This window comes from Mesoplodon densirostris, chromosome 9 (genome assembly GCF_025265405.1).
Source record: "Mesoplodon densirostris isolate mMesDen1 chromosome 9, mMesDen1 primary haplotype, whole genome shotgun sequence".
Lineage (NCBI taxonomy): Eukaryota > Metazoa > Chordata > Mammalia > Artiodactyla > Ziphiidae > Mesoplodon > Mesoplodon densirostris.
Window position 1 is genome coordinate 13,858,825 of NC_082669.1, and position 26,043 is coordinate 13,884,867.

The 26,043-nt window shown below is 38.4% G+C and overlaps 1 protein-coding gene and 1 pseudogene across 1 annotated transcript in view; both read left to right on the forward strand.

Annotated features, from left to right (window-relative positions):
• The window catches only part of MAGI2 (membrane associated guanylate kinase, WW and PDZ domain containing 2), a 1,346,582-nt gene that overhangs the window by 1,049,931 nt on the left and 270,608 nt on the right, over positions 1 to 26,043 (forward strand). The gene's annotated exons all lie outside the window — the stretch shown is intronic.
• Positions 10,593 to 11,275, forward strand: LOC132495687 (pyridoxal phosphate homeostasis protein-like; annotated as a pseudogene).

A 26,043-nucleotide genomic window follows, 5' to 3' on the forward strand; every position in this document is an offset into this window, starting at 1 on the left:
AAAGATGACTACTACAACTTTGAAAAGATTAGATTCTTAAAACCCTTCATTTGTTTCTAAGCAAACTTACGATTTTGAGCTGATTTTTGAGTCAAAGGCCTTAAAAGCATCATGTGTAAGCAACATCGTTACGTCTAAAGTGAAACACTTGATTTGAATAAGCTAGTTTATTAACTAAAGATGTTTTCTTACTAAGAGTTATGGTATTTCAGCACATTTCATCCAACTTAAAAGATTATAAAACTTCCCTAATTGTGGAAAAGGGTTTGGTTTTTTTTTTCCTTCTCCAGAAATTAGCTGGCATTTTGTTTACAGTGCTTTGAGTATTTGAAGAAATTATTACATTGATATTGAATTGTGGGGTGCTGCTTTAGGTCTTGGTTGATAGAATTTAGAGGAAATTGGTAACCCTGCCGTGCTGTTTCAGAGTAAAGGGAGAAAGGGGCAAGAAGATAAAGTGCCACATAAACAGAAGAGATCCTCAAATGAATGCATTCCTAGTCTTGAATTATGCTTTTCAGAAAATTTTTCAAGCAATGCCTTTGTGTCACCTTAACCCTTCTCCCCCATTTCTTGGCATAGAATGTAGCAAGGTCATAATGGAAAGGCTTGTCAGTACAGTATAAAACCATGACTACAAGGGTTTTGCTATAATGCTTTTTTATACTTGTTTTTAAAAATACAAACCTATGTCTAAGAGTTTAGGGATAGTGAAGATAAGATTTAGTTATGTTGTAGGCAAACAGGTTAACCTAAGAAAGGTTTACAATTCCTACTAAGATTACAAGAGCGTGACTCTATACTGGTATAGGATATGTAGTTAGTTGTAGCCTGTAAGTTACTTAAAAGGACCAGGGCACCTAATTCTTGTCAGTTTTCCAGTTCACCTTGGTGCCATTCACCACATAAGCTGTTTACAGGAAATATAATTTCCTTAGCAAAGAGTAACTTTTTTTCCTTTAAAAAAGTATTAAGTTTAAAATACAGAATAAGTACATATAGTTTGTCAAAAGGGATAGAGAATGACAATAGTCCTATATTTCCTGCATTAATGCAGTAGAGGTTGAAATTCCTGAAGCAAGAAGAAACCCATAAAACTGTCAAATTTAGAGCTTTAAAATATGACTTGAAAAGTATAGGGAAGGACAAACAGAAGAAAGTTCTGCTTCACTTGGCATAAGGAAATATTTTTTCTTAATGAAGATGGACAGTGCTTTCTTGTTTTCAAAATATTTTGTCTATTTGCCAGCATTTTTTCAAAGTTAATGCACTGCTGCTACTTGGGAGATGTCTACTTTCATTTTGTACAACTCGTGTGTGATTTTGCTATTGTCATTAAGATGCATTGATTTTATGAGGTGTATAATTTTAAATACATAAATATTGTATGAATTGACTTGTTTTGAAGGAATAAATGAAGTGAAAATAAAAAAAAAAAAAAAAAAAAAGAAATCTATGTATATGTAAAATTGACCTAACTAGTTAGACTAAGGTGTAATGAAGTAGAATCCCAGGGCAGATCTCTGAGGCTCCTAATTCCAGACTGCCTCCTGGTTTAGTTTCAAGCCTGGGACACAAGAAGGAATGTAGTATATCTCAAGAAGTGATCCCAAGAGAATTCACTTCTACATAGGATGTAGAAACATCTTTGAAGTTTTTACATCAATCCAAGCATATGATGTCTCTTTTACTCGAAGGGAAAAGTCTGAATGCCCTTTGCTCACATAGCTGAGATGTTGAAGTGAGGAATGAGGTCCTCAGAGAAAAATTAATTACAGGAAGAGGATCATTACAGTTCAGTACTGAGAATTTGCATCATACTCTGTTCATCATAATCTAACACCCAAGTATATATCTGATATCCTTCTCCAGTAAATCGCTTGCATCATAGTATAAGATAGATGAGATAGTGACTATAAAAATATTTTGAAAACTGCAAAACAATGCTTCAATTAAAAGTTAGTGTTATGGTGATTTTACATTCTCAAACGTCTTAACATGCCACTTTCTCCATTTTAACTTACTACACTGATGTGCATTCTTATCTTTTCCCTTCTGGGTGTTGTCAATCTGTCTAATTAGATTATAGAATCATTAGGTGGAGGCCAATGGCTAATTTCTGTGTTTAGTATGGAAACAATACACTGTTGGTATTTAATCATCCATAGTCTCCTGTTCTGGCTCAGCAGGGTGTAACAATACATCTTCTGAAAGCTCACTAGAGTGAAAATTTCCCTGCAGAGGGTGAGAAGAAGACAAGAAGGACAAATAAATCTTCATTCAGTACTCAAAAAGTTCTTCTTTTTACAAGAGTGTGATAGCTAAGCCACTAATCTATAGAATGGAAAATCAGCCTGGATAGATGTAAAAGAAAAAAATAAATATGCAGTAGTTGTTTTATGCAGCACTGTTCAACTCCAAAAGAACTGACAGTCTGTAGAAGCAAAAAACAATATGTGTTATGCCATTTGGGAAAAAAGCAAAGCCAATAATTCATATGTGGAACTTTTATGAGTGTCTCAAAACTGTTTAAGGAAAGCTAACTCAGTATTCCTTGGAGAATCATGGGTGAAACAAGAGTAGGGAAAGTATTAATTTATCTAGTTTTTAAGTAAAGAAAGAGAGAAAAAAACACACAACAAAGCTCCAGGATTCAGAGTTTATCAGTTCTGCGGCCGGAATCCCGGATTGCTCATCTGCTGTTCAATATAGTTTATAAAATCTGTAGGGATTTAGCAGTAGCTACTGACTCTGAGGTTAGAATTTAATTTCTGCTCAAATTCTTAATAAAAAGAGTTTCACATTTTCTTCTTTATAGTTGAATCCCTCTTGGTTTGCAACTAACTTTACTATGGCTTCTTCTGGAGCTTTATTTAGCTTAATTGACAGTATATGCTGAGCCAAAGGCAAAGAAAACAAAATTGCCCACTTCCCATTGATAGGTAGATTCTGTCAGAGTTTGGTAGGTTAATAATAGAAAATTCTCTTAGCAGCTCTGTTTTATGATATATACCCAAAGGGTTACAGAGTTCATTTTCTTCTCAGCTAGTAAGTAAAGCACCCGTTCTGAAAATACTATTAACACCACTTGGAATTCATGTAGAAACCAACATAAGGATCTCAGAGTGTTTAAAGAGCTTCTTCTCTAATCCCCTCAATGTAAATGGAAGAAGGACAGGAACTAATTGCATCTGTTTCAACACTAAAATGCGACGTAAAAGATGAATTTTTATTTCTACACACCCAGTTTCATTACTAGGCTAAAATTTGGTGAAAGAGAAGGAATACATAAGCTTTTATTCATTGCTTGCTGTGCACCTTGGAAAATGTAAGGGAAAAGAGACAACTTTGTATCTGAAAACACTTCCACCCGAAGTCATAGCTATAGGGGACAAAGGGACACTGTAAAAGAGACTATCTGTTAGTGATATGAACAAGAAATGTAATTTGAATTTATTGTCAATTTCTGAGCATCTATTTTACATATAGTTAAATATTCTAGTGAAATCTTATGTGCTTAATATATTAATTGAATTATATATGTATATTTATTAACACAACTGTAAAACCTTCATAATAAGTATTGATTTTGAAAACTAAAAAAAAAAAAAAAAAGATAGTAAAGTATTGTAGATAATTCTCTATCACTCATGACAGATGGACACCGAAGAAACTTCCCAGTGGGCATCCTGGGACATATCTGTGGAAGTACACAACTCAAAGACTTATGATGGGGCTTCCCTGGTGGCGCAGTGGTTGAGAGTCCGCCTGCTGATGCAGGGGACACAGGTTCGTGCCCCGGTCTGGGAAGATCCCACATGCTGTGGAGCAGCTGGGCCCGTGAGCCATGGCTGCTAAGCCTGAGCATCTGGAGCCTGTGCTCCGCAACGGGAGAGGCCACAACAGTGAGAGGCCCGTGTACCGCAAAAAAAAAAAAGACTTATGATGCAGTGAAATATCTTCTCTGACTGATTGTGGAAATAGCAAAGCTTCCATCATGGGAAAGGTTTAAATGAAGAATGTGTTTTGGAGTGAGCCAAGGGAAGTATAAGAAACTGTTGAAGCAAAGCAAAATCAGTACTAAGAAAGAAGGAGAAGAAGAAGGAAATAGGGAGAAAAAGATGACCATAACTTCTTCCACAAAATGAAGAACATGTTTGTATACCTGCAAACTGATTCTAAAGTTAAAAACATACTAAATGAAATGGGACAGAAAAGAGGTAGGGGCTTCCCTGGTGGCGCAGTGGTTGAGAGCCTGCCTGCCGATGCAGGGGACGTGGGTTCGTGCCCCAGTCTGGGAAGATCCCACATGCCGCGGAGCGGCTGGGCCCGTGAGCCATGGCTGCTGAGCCTGTGTGTCCGGAGCCTGTGCTCCGCAATGGGAGAGGCCACAGCAGTGAGAGGCCCGTATACCGCAAAAAAAAAAAAAAAAAAAAAAAAAGTGGTAGAAGCAGAACAGAAAAAAATCTCTAATTTTGAAGTCTTAATTTATTAGCATCTTAATGTACATTTAATCCTTGTTGGAACAGGTGCAATTCTGAATATAATAGAGTCTGAGCTAATTGGCTGAGAATGATAATATCCTTTAAAACAAGATTCTGGCATAATGTCCAGTCTTCTCTAGGCCTGTAATTACTGGTGTGTGTATGTGAGCAAGGAACTATGTGATTCTGTTGGGCTCAACGGGTAGTAATAATACCCCTGATCAATGTTTGAAACCCTCCAAGGAAGAACCCAGTGTGAATAGCATGACTAAATTCTATAGACAGCAGTGCTTGTAAGAAATAAAAGGAATAACAGGGTATGTGAACTCTATCATCAACTCTTATTTTTGGGAAAATGGCAAAATATGCAACCCTGCCAAGTATATGCCAGTTAACGTGATTCATTTTGGATGTGCATTGGCCCTCTAGCCCACAAATGTCCAGATGATGTCTCTCAGTTAATACTAGGTCATATTTATTTAGTGATTTCACTTAGTTGTGTGAAATCAAAATGCAAACACTTAATTCCAAGTGGGAGACAATACAAAATGGTAATCAGAACAGTTGGCTTGGAAACTTGGGGAAATAACTTCTTACTTTCTTGCCTCAGTATCCTCTGTGCAAAAATATGATGGTAAATTATATTATGTCATAGGTCCTCTCCAGCTCTAAAATAATATAAATGGACAATTGTGAGCCACAACATTACAAATATTGGTCTAATAACAGTATAAAACTGTGGTCTTTAGATAGAATTCCCAAATCAGCAAACTGGATAAAGTTCATCCATGATAAAGCAGTATGCCTGACAATTAACTCTGGGAATCAATGTCCTATCCTCTGATAGAAACAGCCACAATAAGTTGAATACAATCTAATAGAATCAAAATATAAATACCACCAAAGGCAAAGTCAGCTAATTTTATAGTTTCTAATAAATATATACACAAGAAACTGTATAGCTAAAAAACAACATTAAACATTTAGTTGTCCTGGAGCATGACTTGGACACACTACACAGTCACTATAATTGATTGAGAAAAGAATGATGGTTAAAGTTACCAAGCAAAAGGCAATAGGCTGAGAAACAGTCAACTCAGAGGCCACGAGGCCATGTGTGGACATGCCCCTTGTGAACATTGATAAACTGTTACTGATGGAGCCAGTTCTAAACGTTCAAAGTTATGGATCATGCTGCCCAGGGCTAACTGTGAGAAATTTGTATTATAACTGATGTCCATCTTCATACTCAGCTTCTTTTTCTGTGCCCTCTTCCTTTCTTGATAATATAATAATTCTGCAGCAAGTTCTTTGTCCTACAAAGTTCCACTCTTCTTCTGTGTCCATCGTGCCTCTTCTCTCTCCCATCACCACCACACAAACATATAAGATAAATCAGAGCTGCTACTTCCAAGATACTTCTTGGAAGTATTTTGATAGGTGAGTCCTGAACCAAGGCCAAGACATAAGTTATTTTTATAGAAAATGAACATGCTACATTAGTGTGCCTTTTTTTTTTTTTTTTTTTTTTTTTTGCGGTATGCGGGCCTCCCACTGTTGTGGCCTCTCCTGTTGTGGAGCACAGGCTCCGGACGCACAGGCTCAGCGGCCATGGCTCACGGGCCTAGCCGCTCCGCGGCATGTGGGCTCTTCCCAGACCGGGGCACGAACCCGTGTCCCCTGCATCGGCAGGTGGACTCTCAACCACTGCGCCACCAGGGAAGCCCTAGTGTGCCTTCTTAATTCCGTAATATAACTTATTTTCTTTTAACCTCCTCCGGGGAGCTGTAAGGCATCGTTTTTATATCTTTGGAAGTCATGAAAAAGCAATAAAGAGGCATTATAAATACTTAATCTGCATGGCATCCTATTAATATGTCATTGTAAAATGCATCCTATCTAACAAAACGTCCATAGCAATAATATTCATTCTGAGAACATAGTAGGTGGCTCCTGAGCTACTGGTTAAAGTATTCTACTGGACTAATGCCATTTAAGGCAGCGTGGGTTCATTACAGTATTATTTGAAGAAGAATCAGTTATAAAATCAATCTATCCTTGCACTATGCATCATGCACCAAGGCTTCAGCTGAATGATAAATAGTCCAGAAACATTAAGTTTAATTAATTTTTCTAAGACAAATGGAGGAGAGGCCTTTCAAAGTGAACAGTATCTTAGTATGGTTTAACTTAGTATAGGTTGACACGTGTCTCCATGCTAACTCATGTCTCCAGAGCTCCTAGTCCCATAACTTTCTGTAATTTTAGGTCATAAATGCAATAATTTTTTAAAGTCATTCTAAAAAAATCATTTTTGTATCAGGAGTATTTAAATCGACACAATAGCAGATAGATGTATGATTTCTTTTGCCTCTGAAAAAAAAAATGTTGCTTAACATATGTGGATACAGCCTTAAATGCAGAAAAGTAAACAAACAATGCCCTACTGGCCATTGTGCATGACAGTTCACAAACAATTCATTTGATATATTTCTTTATATCAAAAAAGTAACTTATGTCTTTTTTTCTATTCTTTATAACTTTTTTCATACATATTTTGATTTTATTATTTTGTTTGTATTAGTAACTTTGTTTCTATTCTTTATTATTCAAGTTGGAAAATCCATATTTGATGTTTTAAATTGACAACCACATAGATAGAACTTGAATTTTTTATGTTACTAAGCTTTGTGTTCATTTCCTTGTCTTGTAATTGGCCCTTCACTAGGCAAAATATACCCAAAGCTATTTGTCCTACATAACTGATTAATTTTCATAGTACTTTTGGGGGTAGCTAAAATTTACCTGCCTAAATTTCATTCTTGACCTTAGTATTTCTATATGCAAATTAGATGCCCCTAATTTTTAATTTAAGAAAAACATTGACATTTGAAAATAAAACTTGCAACTTTTGGGGTGAGGTTTTCTCCCAAAATTCCATTTCAACTAAATTTGCTTTGCTTGCCTATATGTATATATATATATACCCATTTCATGTAATATTGTGTTTGTATTAATAGGCCCCCTCTGATCCTTTAACAAATTAAGAATTCTTGAAAAGTGCCAAGAGTTTGCATACTGACTTTTTTTTTTATTAAAAAGAAGAAAAAGAAGCCTAAATGTGTTATCAGTATATGAACACTTATGAAGGTATTCTACCTCTATTGACCTGGAGTTATGGTCTAGAAAAGATACTATGTGTCCTCATCTTTGCCTCTTTCTTTACTACATTGAAACATTCTCATGCATCAGGTGAAGTTCTACTTTTAAAAACTTCAGTTGTCCCTTCAGTCTCCTTATACTATCATTCTGTCACAGTCTTTCATAGACAAATATGAAGAATTAGTCTTTTTTTTTTTTTTTTTTTTTTTTTTTTTTTGCAGTATGCGGGCCTCTCACTGTTGTGGCCTCTCCCATTGCGGAGCACAGGCTCCGGACACGCAGGCTCAGTGGCCATGGCCCACGGGCCCAGCCGCTCCGCGGCATGTGGGATCTTCCCGGACCGGGGCACGAACCCGCGTCCCCTGCATCGGCAGGCAGACTCTCAACCACTGCGCCACCAGGGAAGCCCGAAGAATTATTCTTTACCTATTACTTCCCTCTCTTCATATCCATCCCCTTGATCTTCTGTAGTTTGGCTCCTGAAGCCACCACTCTACCCAAGCTTCTGTCTCATCAGCACTCCCAGATCCAGAGGCTTGGCTGGGAGTCCATTGCTCTTGAACTCTCAGAAGTACTTAACATTGTAGACCACACCCTCCTCCTTGAAACTCTGCCTTGCCTTGTTCTGTGGCAAAGCTCAGCTGACCTTTTCCTGCTTTTCTAGTTGCTCCTGGCATCTGGTTTTCTTCTTTCTCATTTTCCCACTGCCCATGGGAATTGCCTTTCATTCCATCTTTTGTTTTTCTTTTTCTATTTTGTTTCCTGGAAGAGCTCATCCATTCTCATTCTAGCTTAGCTACTTATTAGCTGTGTAATATAAGGCAAGTTATTTAGCCTCTCTGCACCTCAGGTTTCTCATCAGCAAATTGGAGATACTATTTGTTGTGAAAATTAGAGTTAGCATGTAGAAAGCGTTTAAAATAACCCTTGTCATAACATAAGTAACATAAGTCATTTGTCATCAGTCATAATATAACATAAATAAGCCATTTGTTACTAGCCATGATCATTATTTGCTATCATTTCATCACACTTAAAACTACATCTTCATCTTTGATTTGTATTTCCATATTTTAAACTGCTTTTAAGATATGATCAACAAAATATTCCATCAACAACACTTCAAACACCAGCATGGACAAAATAGAAGTCAGTTTCTTGGGCCATATTTCCTTCTCAACATGGCTTATCCTTTCAAATGCCCTCTTTCTACCACTGATATTACCATTCTCCAGGTAATCAACATTACATGGTAATTTAACATTTTTCTTTCATTGTCTACATTAAGCTTATTATTTAGCTTGTCAGATTTTCCTTTGTAATTTACTTTGACTTCACTGAATTTTGTTGCTTTCCAATGCTCTGCTTGGTCCAGATCCTTGCCATCTTACACATGGACTAGTCATCCATATCTCTACTCCCAGCATCTTTATTCCAACCAAATAATATCTTATAAACACCATGTTCTGTATGTCATATTCCACCCAATGTTCTTCTACTCAAGAAGTTAGAATCCCAAAATCTAACTATACCAATAATTGTTAAATAATTGGGAATTGTAGAGCTGATGTTGCTTTTAAAATACATATTGAAAATTTAAGTTCATAAACTGGAAACTCAAATAAAATCTGAGAAATATTTTATTATTTTTTATAGAAGGTTAATAAAGTAAGCAGGAAAGATCATAAAAATGTTCCAGTAAACACAAACATATCATACAAAAAGGCCAATAATAGTATAATTACAATAATGATAATAACATTTCTTATCTGTATTACACTTTACAAAATATTTTGACATAAAATATTTCATTTGCTTTTCACACTAATTCAATGAAAAGGGTGTTGATATTAACCCATTTTACAGAATTAAAAACAGAGGTAAGGTTAAGCAGCATACCAGAGATCATATGCCAGGAAGAGATGGAGACAGAACTTGCCTTTGGGTCAAGTTCCATTGCATAATTTGAAAGACATCAATAATCATTTTTTAACAACTTACCACATTTTTAAAACCTGGTAATAGAACCTAATGAATGCTGAGTGAATGAGTGAATTACCTACCATATAGGCTGGAATAATTCTAAATTACTGTATATAGAACCACATCTAATACAACTTGGGTTTCACAATAGATAATCTATACATCTAAACCTCATGAACTATCTTATCACTGCTTGGCAAAGCAGGAGTATAGTGTCTAGAAATGAATAAATAATATTATCACTTTAGTACTGAAAGGTATCTGCCTCTACTTAAGTTCATTAGCCAAAGGATCAGAAGCCATTTTTCATTTTTTAATAACTGTCTTCATAAGTAACAGCTTATATAACTAATATAGGTGAAAATACATAAAATACTTTTACAAGCATAAATAAAATTAGCCTTTATTTTACAAATGTTGTCCTTTGAATATAAAATAGTCTAAAATTGTAGAGTTGACAAAGATGAACCTATGACTGAGTTTTAGGTGTAAATGCTCCCTTTCTTTTCCATATGTGGGATTAATATTCAGATAGCTCAACTGACATTGCCAATTGATTACAGAAATTATGAAGATGAAGCAAAATTTTCCTGGATATACTTAATGCTCTGGAAAGAATGCTAATGATAGTTAAAACATTTGATCCTGAATTGAATGTATGTATCTCTCTTTTCACTTGACTGTTTTAAGTAGGATTGAAAACTCTTTGATGAAATTATTCAAAAATTTCTCAGTTGCAGATTACTTGGCATTGGCTATTACACTGCCTGTCTTATGTAAAACATTATTCTTAAAACCATACCAGGACATTAGTCCCTGGGGGGTGTGGAGAGCTGGCAGTAAGCCAAGGAGCTGTGGGATGAGTTCGCCCTGAGGGCAGTGAACAAGCGCGTGCAGCAGGCGGTAGCGTAGCAGCCGCAGGAACTCCCAGCCATCCAGCCCCGGCTAGTAGCGGTCAGCAAAACCAAACCTACAGACATGGAGATCGTGGCCCACAGTCACCAGCAGCGCACTTTCGGGGAGAGCTATGTTGAGGAACTGCTTGAAAAAGCATCAAATCCTAAAATTCTGTCTTCGTGTCCTGAGATCAAATGGCACTTCACTGGCCATCTACAGAAACAAAATGTCAACAAATTGATGGCCGTCCCCAATCTCTTCATGCTGGAAACAGTGGTTTCTGTGAAGCTGGCAGACAAAGTGAACAGTGCATGGCAGAGAAAAAGTTCCCCCGAAAGGTTAAAGGTTATGGACCAGATTAACACCAGCAGAGAGGAGAGTAAACGTGGCCTGCCCCCGTGGTGGCCGTGGTGGAACACATAGACACCAAGTGCCCCAGCCTGGAGTTCGTGGTGCTGATGACCATCAGGGGCTTTGGGCATGATCTTAGTCAAGGACCAGACCCAGACTTCCAGGTGTTACTGCCCCTCTGGGAGGAGCTGTGCAGGAAACCGAGCATCCCTACCAGCCGGGTGGAGCTGAACATGGGCCTGTCCTTGGACTTCCAACACACGATTGAAGTGGGATCTGTGAATGTCCGAATAGGAAGCATCATTTCTGGAGAGTGAGATTACTTCAAGAAAGCTGCCCTGGACAAGCTTGCAGCAGAGCTGAAGGCCTTGGTGGCAGAGGTGGCCCAGGCACATTGAACAGCGGCCCAGCTCAAGGGCCAGGTCCAGGAAGACTAACTATGCACTCACCTGGGCTTTCACTTTCACATCCCCCACGTCACAGCACGACCACGCCCTCCTCAGGACCTGGAGAGAGCACACTGACGATTATGTGTGTTGATGGAAACCATCTGACTTAGCGTCTGACACAGGGAGCCCACTTCAAGCAGTGACTTTGGATTGGATTTGAGGAATCCAGATTTTTCTGCAGAACAGGTACCTGGGCACTAGCCAGGAGTTGAGTTCAGGCTTGAACGTTGCCCAGGAGCACCAACTAACCCATGAATGCCTTTCCCAGGTTAAAACTTGGTGACTGGGCCTCCCTGGTGGCGCAAGTGGTTGAGAGTCCGCCTGCCGATGCAGGGGATGCGGGTTCGTGCCCCGGTCTGGGAGGATCCCATATGCCGCGGAGCGGCTGGGCCCGTGGGCCATGGCCGCTGAGCCTGCGCGTCCGGAGCCTGCGTGTCCGGAGCCTGTGCTCCGCAACGGGGGAGGCCACAGCAGTGAGAGGCCCGCATACCAAAAAAAAAAAAAAAAAAAAAAAAAAAAAAACTTGGTGACTGATGCCTATAATCACCAAAGTCAAAGGGATTCCCACTTGTCATCCACTTCAATAGAAAATTCCCTGTTACCAACTCTGTACAAACCCCACTGAGCAGCCATCTCTGCTGCTCCGGAGCAGTGTGGTTTCTGCCCCCAGTCTCCACCCCACCCAGTAAACCTTGGTCTCCACTCTGGAATGGCAGTACAGGTAACTTCGGGACCTGGCTCGAGTTAGTTCGCCAAACCCACATTGTGGCTGATGAGAGCTGTGTCCTCAGCCACTGTGTGGTGCTGACCCTGAAAATTACAGGGCAACTAACAGCAGCGGTCCTTGGGCCTTTCTAACATCCTCCTCCAGAGACAGGACTTTGAGCTTTTGCCCCAGGCCCTATGGTGATGAGAATCAAATGATATGATTCTTCTGCCACCATAGTTCCCGTTATGATGATTACTTGTCTCATAGCTCCCCAGAAATGAGAGATCCCCTCAAAGCTGGTTCAGGCTCACAGTTTCAACAAGGCCTGGTTTGAGGTTCCTGTTCCTGGGGGCACTTTTTAGGCATACTAATAGCCTCCCCTCCCAACCATGTTTATAAGGCAGAATTTTGCAAGCCTGGACATTAATAGAGTAGCTAGCTCTTCAAAACTCAGAAAGCACAATTCTTGGATAATCACGACTGACAACTGTGGTCTGGTTCGTTGTTTGTTTTCCAGGTGGGTTTTTCTTATTTATTCAAGCCCCAGTCTTTAATTTTATGAAACAACTCCCATGAAGCTGCTACTGAAATGTAATTTTGTAAAACTTAAACCATTATGATTCCTGTACTATTTCACTCAAAGCTATAGTGTGATAGTTCAGAGTCTATTAAATAAAAATGTGAGTTTGAAAACAAACAAACAAACAAACAAACCACACCAATGACTTTCAGGAGCCTGAACTGAATTGTTGATTCAAGGTAGAACTGCCCTTAATAACCAATAGAAAAGGCCACTGTGAACATGTGACTAAGTGGCAAGTGGATAGCTCACTCGTTCCACTTTCTCAGAACTTCCAATATTTAGAGCATCATTGAGCATTTCAGTAAAAAAAAAAAAAAAAAAAAAAAAAAAAAGAATACAGTCATTTGGTACTGAAATTAGTGCATAAAACCATAATTTTATATCCTAGGGATCTTCTGCATCATAGCATTTTTCTAATAAGCTTCATTAATATTTGGCAGTATGTCTTTTATTTAAATGACTTGATGACAGTTTCAAAGGCAAGAACACTGTAGACAGCACTTTATTTTATGCCCATACTTGGAATGTGGACAAGAAACCAGTGTCAACTAGTGAAGCAGTAGCCAAGTTAAAATGGATTTAAATTGGAGAAACAATGAGCTTATCAAAGTGCTGTTATTTTAAATGCCGCCCTGTAGGAAAAGTAGACAATGCAACCCATATTCTACCATGAGAAATACTTTGCTTGAGTTCATCATTAACATTACTAATGTTTAGAGGGAGAGAAGGGTTTGGATGAGGAAATGAAAGAAAATCTGACTTGGGCTTGCTTGCCCTTAGAAAGGCCTGCTAATTGGCCTTTCAATTAACTAAGGAGAAGCCTTTCAAGTCTTTGGTAGCAGTGAAGTGGAACTACATTAAGACATCCACTTCCTCTTTTTTTTTTTTAACAACTTTATTGCAGTATAATTGCTTTACAGTAGTGTGTTAGTTTCTGATGTATAACAAAGTGAATCAGCTATACATATATGTACATGCCCATATCTCCTCCCTCTTGCATCTCCCTCCCACCCTCCCTATCCCACCCCTCTAGGTGATCTCCCTAGAGGTGATCTCCCTGTGTTCTGCGGCTGCTTCCCACTAGCTACCTATTTTACATTTGGTAGTGTATATATGTCCATGGCACTCTCTCACTTAGTCCCAGCTTATCTTCCCCCTCCCCATGTCCTCAAGTCCATTCTCTACATCTGCATCTTTATTCCTGTCCTGCCCCTAGGTTCTTCAGAACCTTTGTTTTTTTAGATTCCACATATATGTGTTAGCATACGTTATTTGTTTTTCTCTTTCTGACTGACTTCACTCTGTATGACAGTCTCTAGGTCCATCCACCTCACTACAGATAACTCAATTTTGTTTCTTTTTATGGCTGAGTAATATTCCATTGTATATGTGTGCCACATCTTCTTTATCCATTCATCTGTCGATGGACACTTAGGTTGCTTCCATGTCCTGCTATTGTAAATAGAGCTGCAATGAACATGGGGGTACATGGCTCTTTTTGAATTATGGCTTTCTCAGGGTATATGCCCAGTAGTGGGATTGCTGGGTCCTATGGTAGTTCTAGTTTTAGTTTTTTAAGGAACCTCCATACTGTTCTCCATAGTGGCTGTATCAACTTACATTCCCACCAACAGTGCAAGAGGGTTCCCTTTTCTCCACACCCTCTCCAGCATTTATTGTTTGTAGATTTTTTGATGATGGCCATTCTGACCGGTGTAAGGTGGTACATCGTTGTAGTTTTGATTTTTATATTTGTAATGTAGTCTGATTTGCATTTCTCTAATGATTAGTGATGTTGAGCATCCTTTCATGTATTTGTTGGCAAGCTGTATATCTTCATTGGAGAAATGTCTATTTAGGTCTTCTGCCCATTTTTGGATTGAGTTTGTTTTTTTGATATTGAGCTGCATGAGCTGCTTGTATATTTTGGAGATTAATCCTTTGTTAGTTGCTTCATTTGCAAATATTTCCTCCCATTCTGAGGGTTGTCTTTTCATCTTGTTTATGGTTTCCTTTGGTATGCAAAAGCTTTTAGGTTTCATTAGGTCCAATTTGTTTATTTTTGTTTTTATATCCCTTTCTCTAGGAGGTGGGTCAAAAAGGATCTTGCTGTGATTTATGTCATGGAGTGTTCTGCCTATGTTTTCCTCTAAGAGTTTTATAGTGTCTGGCCTTACATTTAGGTCTTTAATCCATTTTGAGTTTATTTTTGTGTATGGTGTTAGGGAGTGTTCTAATTTCATTCTTTTACCTGTAGCTGTCCAGTTTTCCCAGCACCACTGATTGAAGAGGCTATCTTTTCTCCATTATATATTCTTGCCTCCTTTATCAAAGATAAGGTGGCCATATATGCGTGGGGTTATCTCTGGGCTTTCTATCCTGTTCCATTGATCTATATTTCTGTTTTTGTGCCAGTACCATACTGTCTTGATTAGTGTAGCTTTGTAGTATAGTCTGAAGTCAGGGAGCCTGATTCCTCTGGCTCCATTTTTCTTTCTCAAGATTGCTTTGGCTATTCGGGGTCATTTGTGTTCCCATACAAATTGTGGATTTTTTTGTTTCCACTTCCTCTTTGTTCAACAGATATACATGGTCTTCTCTTTGTTACCACATCAGTCCATTTGCAATAGGTATTTTCACACTTTCTGATTCAGTTTGTCCAAAATGTGATTCTTCTGCCTGAATTGTCAGTCCTCTGAAAAGCCAGGTCATTTAAGGTGATGGGTGGTAAGCAAAAGTTAAGCCATATTGTTTTTTGATACCAACAAATATTGGTTCTTTCTTTATATTACATTTATTTGTAAACAATCAGCAATGTATTGCAAATTTAAAGCAGTGTTTTAGCCTAAAGCTCACGATTCTCTTAGTTTTGAAATAACAGCATTACCAATCTGGAATGCTTAAAAATAGAGGGGGTGGGGGAGGAAACCATGGACTGAATGGCAAAGAAAAGGATCCAGTCACTCTCCCATGTATACAGTGCCATGGAGAACGCAAAGGGGACACCATTTAGAAGGATTCCCTTTGCCATGATTCCTCCCTGTAAAGGAGGTTGGCACTTATACTTACTCTGCTATTCAGAAAAGGAGTTTCAAATTCTGTGATGCTGACCAACATCTAGGGATCTTGAGTTACTTTGTAAACTACCATAGAACATAATAGCAGTTTTGACTGGATAAGGTAAATCATGAAGTAACTCACTTCCTTCAACAGATACTCATTTATCTCACTGTTTACTGAGCACCTGGCACATATGATTAGCTACCAGGCTACACACGGTGCTCTACCCTGGAGACTCAAAGTCATGCTTACTGTCCCATGGAGCTTTCTGTTCAACAGTGATGACAATACAAAGAATCATCAGAAAAGGGGAAAATGACATTTAGCTGATGGCCGACTAGGCAGGGTTTCATTAAAGCAGTATCATTGGAGTTGTGTCTTAAAGGATAGTCTTTTAAGAGGCAGAGGTGCATTCTAGATGGAGGACATAAACAAGACAAGAAAAGCTAAAAAGCATGGAGCATGTTAAAGGATTGTGAATAGCCGGTTTTGTCTATAGTGCATGACAATTCATTCAATAAATATATACTGAATCTGTACTATGAACAAGGTTCAGTCTTGGACTCTAGGGATAAAGCAGTTAAAAACAAAACGTTGGATCATGCACTAATGGAGCCAACATTCTGAAGGAGAGAGATAAGCAATAGAAAAAAAAATAGATCTATAATATAATGGAAGTAGTGAGAAGTGCTGCCCTTTTCAAGCTACCTTGTTCCTCTTACTGATGTTCTCCTGGAACTCATCAAGCAAGATCTTGCTTCAGGGCTTTGCATTTGCCATTCTCTATATCCAGAACACTCATTTTCAACACATTCACAAGGCTCTCTTCCCTCACCTCCTTCAGACCTCTGTTCAAATAGCCCTCTCTCAGCGAAGACTTTCTTTTTAAGCAGTAACCACCACTGTGCCCCAACACATCCTATCTCACTTCCCTGCTTTGATTTTCACCATACAACCTATTTTCATCTGGCATGCTATTTAATTTGTTTATTGACTTTCTCCACACTGGAAAGTAAGCTCCATGAAAGAAAGGGATTTTTGCCTATTTTGTTTAGTGTTATACTCTCAGCACCTAGGACATTCAAAAGATATTTTCAGTATGAAAAAATATAATGAAAAATAAATTAGGGTTAAGGTGGTTAAGTGAATGATGTGCTGCTGTTTTATGGAGCAGCTGGGGAAGACCTCTCTAAGGAAGTGGCATCTGAATAAAAACCTGAATAAAAGGAAGGAGCAAGTCACATAACTATGTAAGAAAAGCATTTCCCAAGCAGAAGGAACAGCGGGGGCAAAGGCAGGAGCATACTGGCTGGAGCAGAAGAAGCTAAAGAGGAGAGTGATAGAATATGTCAAAAAGGTAGCATAAGTCCTGCTAAGGATCTGGATTTTATTCTGAGTGAAAAGGGAAGCTACAGAGGGTTTGGTTTTGTTTTTAGCAGAGTGGTGACACAATTTGACTTACTTCTATAAAACATCACCAGACTACAGTGTGGAGAATAGACTATAGCAAAGCAGAAAGAGATAGACAGGTAGGAAGGCAGCACCAAGTAGTTTAGACTGGTGTGAGAGCAGTGGAGATGTAGATTCCAGATGGCTTTTGAAGGTAGAGTTAACAGGATTTGCTAATGGAATAGACGGATGTGGTAAAAAGATATCAAGGAGGAATTCAAGGAGTTAGACTGTATAGATGGAGTTGTCATCAACTGAGATGGGGCAGACTATGAAAGGAGCAAGTTGGGCAAAGGGAGGAGTGTTAGAAATGGAGGGTTAGTCTTGAAGCTCATATACTTGAAATGCCTTTTAGATTGCCAAGTGGAGATATTGAGTAGACAGTGGGATTTTTAGTCTGAATCTCAAGAGGAAGGTCACAGCTAGAAATATAAATTTGAATTTATCAGTGTATAGGTGGTATTTAAAACCATGGAAGTAGATCAGATCACCAAGAGAATTAGTGTGATTTAGACTAAAAACCACTAACATTTGCATGATGTTTTACCAAAACCCATCCAAAAACCCATTCAAAAAGCAGGAAGTTAAATTTTGTTATTCTTTTCCAAGTGGCTTTAGATAATATGCTTTTAGTGAAGAAAACCTGTAAATGCATAGCAGAACAGATAGAAGGTTTGTAAGGCCGTTACTCCCAGGTTTGTGACATTTCCATGTAAAATATCTTTGCCATGTTCCCTGGGGAATTAATTTTTCTCTTGATGCTAAATCACAGCTCTGTATCCACTATGGTTTAAATGTGGAAAGTATAGAAAATAGCTTATTCATATCAAGTTCCCCCTCCCCTATTTTTGATGTTTCTGATCAGTAGAGTATTGATTTTCTACCTATGAATAAGCTTGATATTAATTACCTGTACCACCACAGACTGTAAAGGACGTCTCCTAAGCTCTCTTGTTACGCATATAAAAATTCATAGATAGGTACAACCTGAAATTTCACATTATTTATGGTGTTACTTGCAACCTTTTTTTCAATCAGAAGTCCCTAAACTTTTTATCCTTGATTGTCTTTGGCAGTACGTATAGTGAAGCCTGTAGATCCTTCTTGGAATAATATTTCTAAATGCATAAAATAAAATATGAAACTATCTGTGATTTCTATGGGTAACAGAGTCATAGCGTCTGCTATGCTACTGTTGTTTGTTGCAAACATGTATTATTGAAGGAAATGCTATATTTCTGTTAGAAATAACTGAAAATAAAGATGAATTTTTTTTCTCATCCAAGTCCACAGACCACTCTGATAAAGATCCCTGATGTAAAAGAAAAATTTGTCACTTTGTGATGAATATACTAAAGCGCAAAGTTGCTACCCTTTTTGATTAATAAATACTATTGTTTTTATGTACCTTTGGATTGTATTAAATTTATTTTTGCTGTTTAAAATACTACACCCACATTATAGAAAAATAAGAAAACAGAATTAGAGGAACCACCTATAATACACCCACCTTTCATATTCCCTGTTAGCATTTTCATGTGCTTCTTTCCAATTATTTTGTAATTGCCATCATCACATTGTGTATGTAATTTTGTATCCACTTAAAACTTAGCCTTGTATCATGAGCATTTCCATGTTGTCCTACAATGTTTACAGCCACAGTTTTCATGATTATGTGATATTTCTTATCTTACTTAGCCATACCGTTCCTACTGAATAGCAACATTTTTTGCTACTATGAACAACATTGTTTCATAACGGGTGCTACTGTGATAAATTTAAGTATAACTACTTCATTAAGTGAGCAAGTAATTAAAAGTTATGATATGTATTAAGGGTTTAGAACTTACCATACATTATTTTACTTTAATCATCACAGTGAGCCTTCTGTTTTTTGTTAATAAGCTTTTCATTATTATTATTATTGTGAGACAGTTTTAGATTTACAGAAAAATTGTGGCAATAGTTCCCATGTGCCCCACACTGAATTTTCCTTGCTGTTAACATCTTATTGTTAGTATGGCACATTTGGTACATTTTATAAGCCAATAGTGATACAGTATTATTAACTAAAGTCTATACTTTATTCACATTTCCTTAGTTTTTACCTCATGGTTTGTTTTGTTTTGTTTTCTCCTGTCCCAGGAAAGGAATGCCCTGGGTGGGTATCTAGGATGCCACATTACCTTTAGTCATCATGCCATGCCTCCTTAGGCTCCTCTTGGCTGTGGTAGCTTTTAGACTTTCCTTATTTTTGAGGATCTTGACAGTTTTGAGGAATACTGGTCAGGTATTGTGTAGAATGTGCCTCAGTTGGGATTCGTCTGAGCTTTTTCTCATGGTTATATTGGGGTTATGGATTTTTTTGAGAAAGACCACAGAAGTAAAACACCATTCTTATCATATCATATCAAAAGCATATACTATCAGCATGACATCACTTGTGGATGTGAATCTTTATCACCCGGCTAATGTCTTGTTTGTCAGATTTCTCCACCATAAAAGTATTATTTCCCCTTCTTTCCATCCTGCAGTCTTTCAAAAGAACTCATTTTGTGCACTGCACACTTACCAAATGGAGAGTTATGCTCCGCCACCTTACACAGCCACATATGTTATTTGTAATTCTTCTGCATAGGAGATCTGTCACAAGCCTCCTTTAATGGATGAGAAAACTAAGGTTGAGAGAGATTAAGGAACTAGCCCAAGCTGCCTAGCCTTCCGTGCTTATAACTGCTAGAGCTTACTTCCTCTCCTCCATGGCACGGGTGGAATAGGGCTCCTTACCTAAATCTACCTCTCTGTGCTGTGCCACGTGAGCCCTTCCCAAGCTGACTGGGCTGTTTGTGGCTGCTCAGCAGCAACTCCTACATTGGCCCATTTGGGGAGGTAGGTCTTCATTCTACAAATATCATGTGTTCATCTGCAAATACCAACTTCCCTCTGATGTCTGAGCAAGTATTTCCAAAACCACCAGAAGTCACTCAATTTGGGAGAAGAAAGAGACAGACAAAAAAGACTGACATGCTTCCTGCTTTGATAAATGCTATTCTGCGTATCTCAATTTATTGACTGAAAAACTATTTGTATGTAAAACACTATCCTAGGCATAAAGCATACCCCAGTAAATTAAGTTCCTGCTTCATGGACTATTTTAGTGAGAAAGAGAGAATATAAGGAAATAAATCCATCCTTAATAGCATATCAGTTAGAAGTGCTGTGAAGACACATAAAGCAGAATTAGGGAATAGAACACTCAAGGAAGAAGGGCTGAGGTCAGGACATTTCAACAGAGACCTCAATGAAATGAGGCAAGGCATACCAGGCAGAAGGAACAGAAACTTCTAAGTGCCTCAGGATGCACTGTGCTTGGTCTGATGAGGAACAGCAAGGAGGCCAGTGTAGCTAGGGGACATAAATTAGGGTTATGGGGTTGGGGAGAGAGCAGAGGCTGGACATGGAGGACCTTGTGGGCCACAGTAAAGCTCCTGGATTTTGTTCTAAACATGATGAATAACCATTTAGCAGAAGAATAAAGTAATAAGATTTATATTTTTTAAACACTGATCTGGCTCCTGTGTTGAGAAGAGACTGTCAGCGGAAAAGGGAGAAGCAGAGAGATCAGTTAGGATACTACTAGAGTAGTCCAGAAAAGAGATCATGATTCCTGGGACTAGCATAGTAGCAGTGGTGGTAGTGAGAGGAGGGTAGGTTAAGTACATATTTTGGAGGTAGCCATGACTGGATAGATGTTTGGACCTTGAGAGTGAGAAAGGAGGAGAGATCAAAGATGGCTCTGAAGTTTTTATCCTGGATGGTGGTTTCAATTACTGAGAATTGAAGACTCAGGGATAAGCAGTTTTATACATATTAAGTTTGAGATGATTTATGGGACCTTCTGGTATTGAGTAAATAATTGAGCCTGAAGTTTTTAGGAGAGATTGTGCCTGGAGATATAGATTTGGGGGAAAGTAATTGACATATGGGTGATGTTGACATACATGAGATTGGATGAGATCATCTATGAAATAAGTATAACAGAGAAGAGAAACAGTTCCAGAAAAAGGATACAGACGAGGACACTAGAAGGAACAATCAGTTAGACTGAAAACCAGGAGAATGTGGTGTCCTGGAAACCAAGTGAAGGAATTTCTTGAGGGAGATAGTGATCAACCATGTGACATGATGATAAAGAAGTTGAATAAGACCTCACACCTTCAGTGGTCATGTGAGATTCTCTTAACTTGGATAGAGGCTACCTTGCCTTCAACGGGTGAATATTGACACCAAATTTATAGTTTTCTTCCCTACGTTGGCCTAAGAGACAAATAGAGATACATATAGGGATGTATTCACATAGTCTAGTCAATCTTATGATTATAGTCAAAGTACACAAGGACTTACAGATCAAAAGTGGAAGCAACTGGGAAAAGAAATAACAAAGTCAGATTTATCAACATGATCTTTCTGATACTTTCTCTAACCAGCAGCATGGATACCATCCCTGAGCAATTGTGGCATTATTAAATAGCATGATCAACTGTACTTAGGTAAATAGTAAAGTATTGTACAAAAACTAAAAGTCATAGAGAGGGAATAGAGAGTTATAGGTAGAAAGGCAAAGTAACATGAGGGTTATTATTTTATCTTTGACAAAAGATATTCAACAGATAAAATGGGTGACTGCCTTCTTTAAAAATAATAGTGTATCCTTTTCTTTTTTTTTTTTTTTTTTTTTTTTGTGGTACACGGGCCTCTCACTGTTGTGGCCTCTCCCGTTGCGGAGCACAGGCTCCAGACACGCAGGCTCAGTGGCCATGGCTCACGGGCCCAGCCGCTCCGCGGCATGTGGGATCCTCCCGGTCCGGTCCTGGTCACGAACCCGTGTCCCCTGCATCGGCAGGCAGACTCTCAACCACTGCACCACCAGGGAACCCCTAGTGTATTCTTTTCTAATGAATAGTTAGAATAGTTGAAATAGCTAGAATAGTTGAAAATACATATATCCCATGCAGAAATATTATCCCAGAGCCTTGTTTATTATAATGCAGTATCTGGAACAAAATATCCATTCATTGGTCTCAGTAATTAAAGTACCAAAAGAACTTTATTAAATTCAATTCAACCTTTTAAGTTTGATTACCGTATAACCAAAGAGTGTAAGTTCCTTAATCAGGGGAACCATGCCTTATACTCCTTCTAATGCTTAGCATGGTATGAGCACATAATAGAGGCTCAATAAATACATATTGGCTGGTTGGTTAGTTGGTTGGTTGGTTGGTTGGTTGGTTGGTGGGCTGCCTGCTTGGTTGGTTAGCTGATTGATAGCATTGTGGCAAGATTTCAGTGCACACTAAGTTAAAAAGAGAAAGACTGTATTTGCTAAGTGTTTGTGAACTTGTCCTAAGATCTTATGCCTTAGGCAAAAAGTATTTCCAAATGTGAAGTTTATTCATCCAACAAACACTATTGGTTCCTTATAGTATTAGACTCTGATATGAAAATGAATAAGAAACACAGGACAGAATTAACAACTTTGGAGTTCCTAGGCATTGAAAAGATTATGGCCCTCATATGGAAATCAAAATACAAATCATGCTAAGTTATGAAACTAGGATAAGGACACCTAACAATGTTCCTATTTTTTCCTTGATGACTATTTTGATCCCCCCCCTTCTTAGAATATATTAAAAATAAAATTCTTTCTCTTAAAATTCTATCTCCAAGGTACTATGCTTGTTCTATTGGTTAATTAAGCAATAATGGCACAGAATCTTCACCCCTGGAAGTTCACAGTTTAGTGAGGGAAACACAAGTGTTAAAGTACAGTGTGGTAAGAGTGATGCATAATTGAAATATTTACAACACACTAATAAAACATAGAGAAAATGACAAATATTGCCAGAGAATTAAAACATGGAACCTGGGAAAAGAGAAAGCATTAAAAAGAGAGATGTGTGTATTATCACAAAGAACTTAAACAGTACATAATTAATTTTGAATTAACATTATTCTGTTTATATTGATGTTTAATGGGAAAATATGAATAATGGATTAAAGTTGGAGCAAGGCATGATTTTATTATTTAAACATTATTTTTCGGGCTTCCCTGGTGGCGCAGTGGTTGAGAGTCCGCCTGCCGATTCAGGGGACACGGGTTCGTGCCCCGGTCCGGGAGGATCCCACATGCCGCGGAGCGGCTGGGCCCGTGAGCCATGGCCGCTGAGCCTGCGCGTCCGGAGCCTGTGCTCCGCAACGGGAGAGGCCACAACAGTGAGAGGCCCACGTACAGCCCAAAAAAAAAAAAAAAAAAAAAAAAAAAAAACATTATTTTTCGTGTAGCCTGTTATTACATTGTAATGTTAAATTTATGTACTGAATTTGCCTGTCTCATGGTAGAAGGATTCCCACTGAAATTATCCATCTCATGAAATGAACAAAGCCTTGCTGGATTTGCAGTCCTGGCACTGTTTCCTCTTCTTTTTATTTAGTGGCTTCATTCATTTAGGACAATAAACCCCCACTGAAAATTGAGCCACTTGGATTTATTTTGCGCATTTATTTTAAGGAAAGGAAGATAGTATTTATAGTAGTTTCTTCTCTTTCTAAATGATAATTTGGATACCTTTGTTAAGTCTAGAGGACATCCTGATAGCAAGATGTTTTATACAACTCACCTCAAATCTGCAAACTGTGAAAATACTGTAGATTACTGATGCTTTTTTGATGCTGAATCTATCAAAATTGTCAATTAGTAGTCACTCTACTTAAGATAGATTAGCTTCTATGTTATATAACAAAACATAACAGTCACGCATGCACACACACACACAAAACATTCTCTGTAAAAAATAAAATAACACTTTTAAATGATTGCTGTGAAACCAAAATTACTATTCTAGCCTGTATGATTAACAGGAAGAAACTATATAGCTGTAGTCATTACAATCCTGCCTTATAGGCTTAGGAAATATATTGGTGAAAGTTCATTCAGGTTACTTTTGAGAATTACTTTAATTTGTTACTAGTCATTTATGCAGGTTCCCTTTATGACTTAGAAATACAAATTTTTGAAAGCTAAAACTTCTCATTGCTGTTTTAACCACACCCTGTCATGCATGCTGCCTGTAAAATATGGTAGTCTTGACCTCAAGTCTTAGAGATTGTCTGTTCCAGCCCCTTCATCCTTTCTTGGTCTACTTGATATGCTTCTCCTCCATTAGACCCAATATTTCTACTAGGTGCTGACTAGACACTCCACCTTGCAAACACCGTACATTCATCCTGCCCCTCTCCACAACTTCTCTGCTTCCTGAATTCTCAGTCTAGCCTAATAGCATGATTGCGGACCCCATTTCTCAAACTAGAACCTAAACATTGGTTCCCAAAACTTCTCCTTCTGTCTTAACTCCATATTCAATAAGCTTTGACAATTGCTCTTCAGAAAACTGCTCCTTTCTTAGCTTGGTTCAGGACCTCATTGTCTATTACCTCAATCAATGCACTAGCCATTCTAAGCTGCAGTCAAACCCTAACTTTACCTGCAGACTTATCTTTAAAAAAAAGCTGATCATGCCACTTCCCTCATATAAATCTCTCAGGATTTATAAAACAGACAAAACAATTCCTTAGCTTGGAATACAGTATCTTCCACTCTAAAGTCCCAATGTACCATTGCAGCCTTATATGGCAGTAATTTCATTCCACCTACATTGAACTCTCTCAGCTTGCCTTTCATGAAACCTGTCTACTTGGGTATAAAACCCACATGAGCTCTGATGTTCGTGAATTGTGCCTGCTCCTTTCATTTTTATAAAATTTTTATTTCTTTCATTTTTATAAAATTTATTTATTTTTGGCTGTGTTGGGTCTTCCTTGCTGTATGTGGGCTTTCTCTACTTGCAGCGAGCAGGGGCTTCTCTTCATTGCGGTGGCTTCTCTTGTTGTGGAGCACGGACTGTAGGTGCCTGGGCTTCAGTAGTTGTGGCGCAGGGGCTTAGCGGCTCTGTGGCATGTGGGATCTTCACAGACCAGGGCTCGAACCCATGTCCCCTGCATTGGCAGGTGGATTCTTAACCACTGCACTGCCAGGGAAGTCTCCCTGCTACTTATTCTAAACCAGTTATGTCAACAATTTCATACTTCTCTTCATCACCAATTCCTGATTGCATTTCTTCCTGACCCCATGGTTCTTATTCTAGTTCCCTCCTCATCTGCTTGCTCCTTTAGAACCAATTCTTGGTTCTTCTTCTCCATCTCTGAGCTCTGGCTTCTCACCTTCCTCTTGGCCATTCCAGCATATAGCTTTCCAATAAATACTCCCCCTAGAACTCCCAGGATGCTTCACCTCAACAAAGATTTTCATAATAGTCATCATCTCCAGATTTACACTAATCCTGCAAGTGAAACCCAGACCATGCCTTGACTTTGCACCAGGTAGAAAGAATGCCTCGCCTCGGAATTCCTTTCCCTCTACCAGATTCTTTCTCTTTGCCAGGTTCCTATAAGTGACACAAGCAACGTGTCAATTCTACTATGACACCTTCCCTGAATTCTTTAGATAGTAATTTGCGACCTTCCTTATGTACTCCCAAGATATCTCATCATATATTCTATGTAACACCTACCCTTTTGTATTGTAAAATATCTGGCTCCCTAGTAGATGTTAAACTTCTTGTGGACAAGGATAATATCTTAATGAAGCATGGATATTTTAAATCTCCCTTAAATCCTTTTAAAATATGGGGATAGAGAGGGAGGAAGAAAGAGGGAGAGGAAAAAATGAAATTGTATTCCTTTTAGTATACAGAGTGGCTTTCTTTTTTTTTTTTACCTTGACCTCAATAAGGAATACATGTTACACCAAGAGCTCAGTACACAGTCACACACATATGTAGATGTACATATATACACACA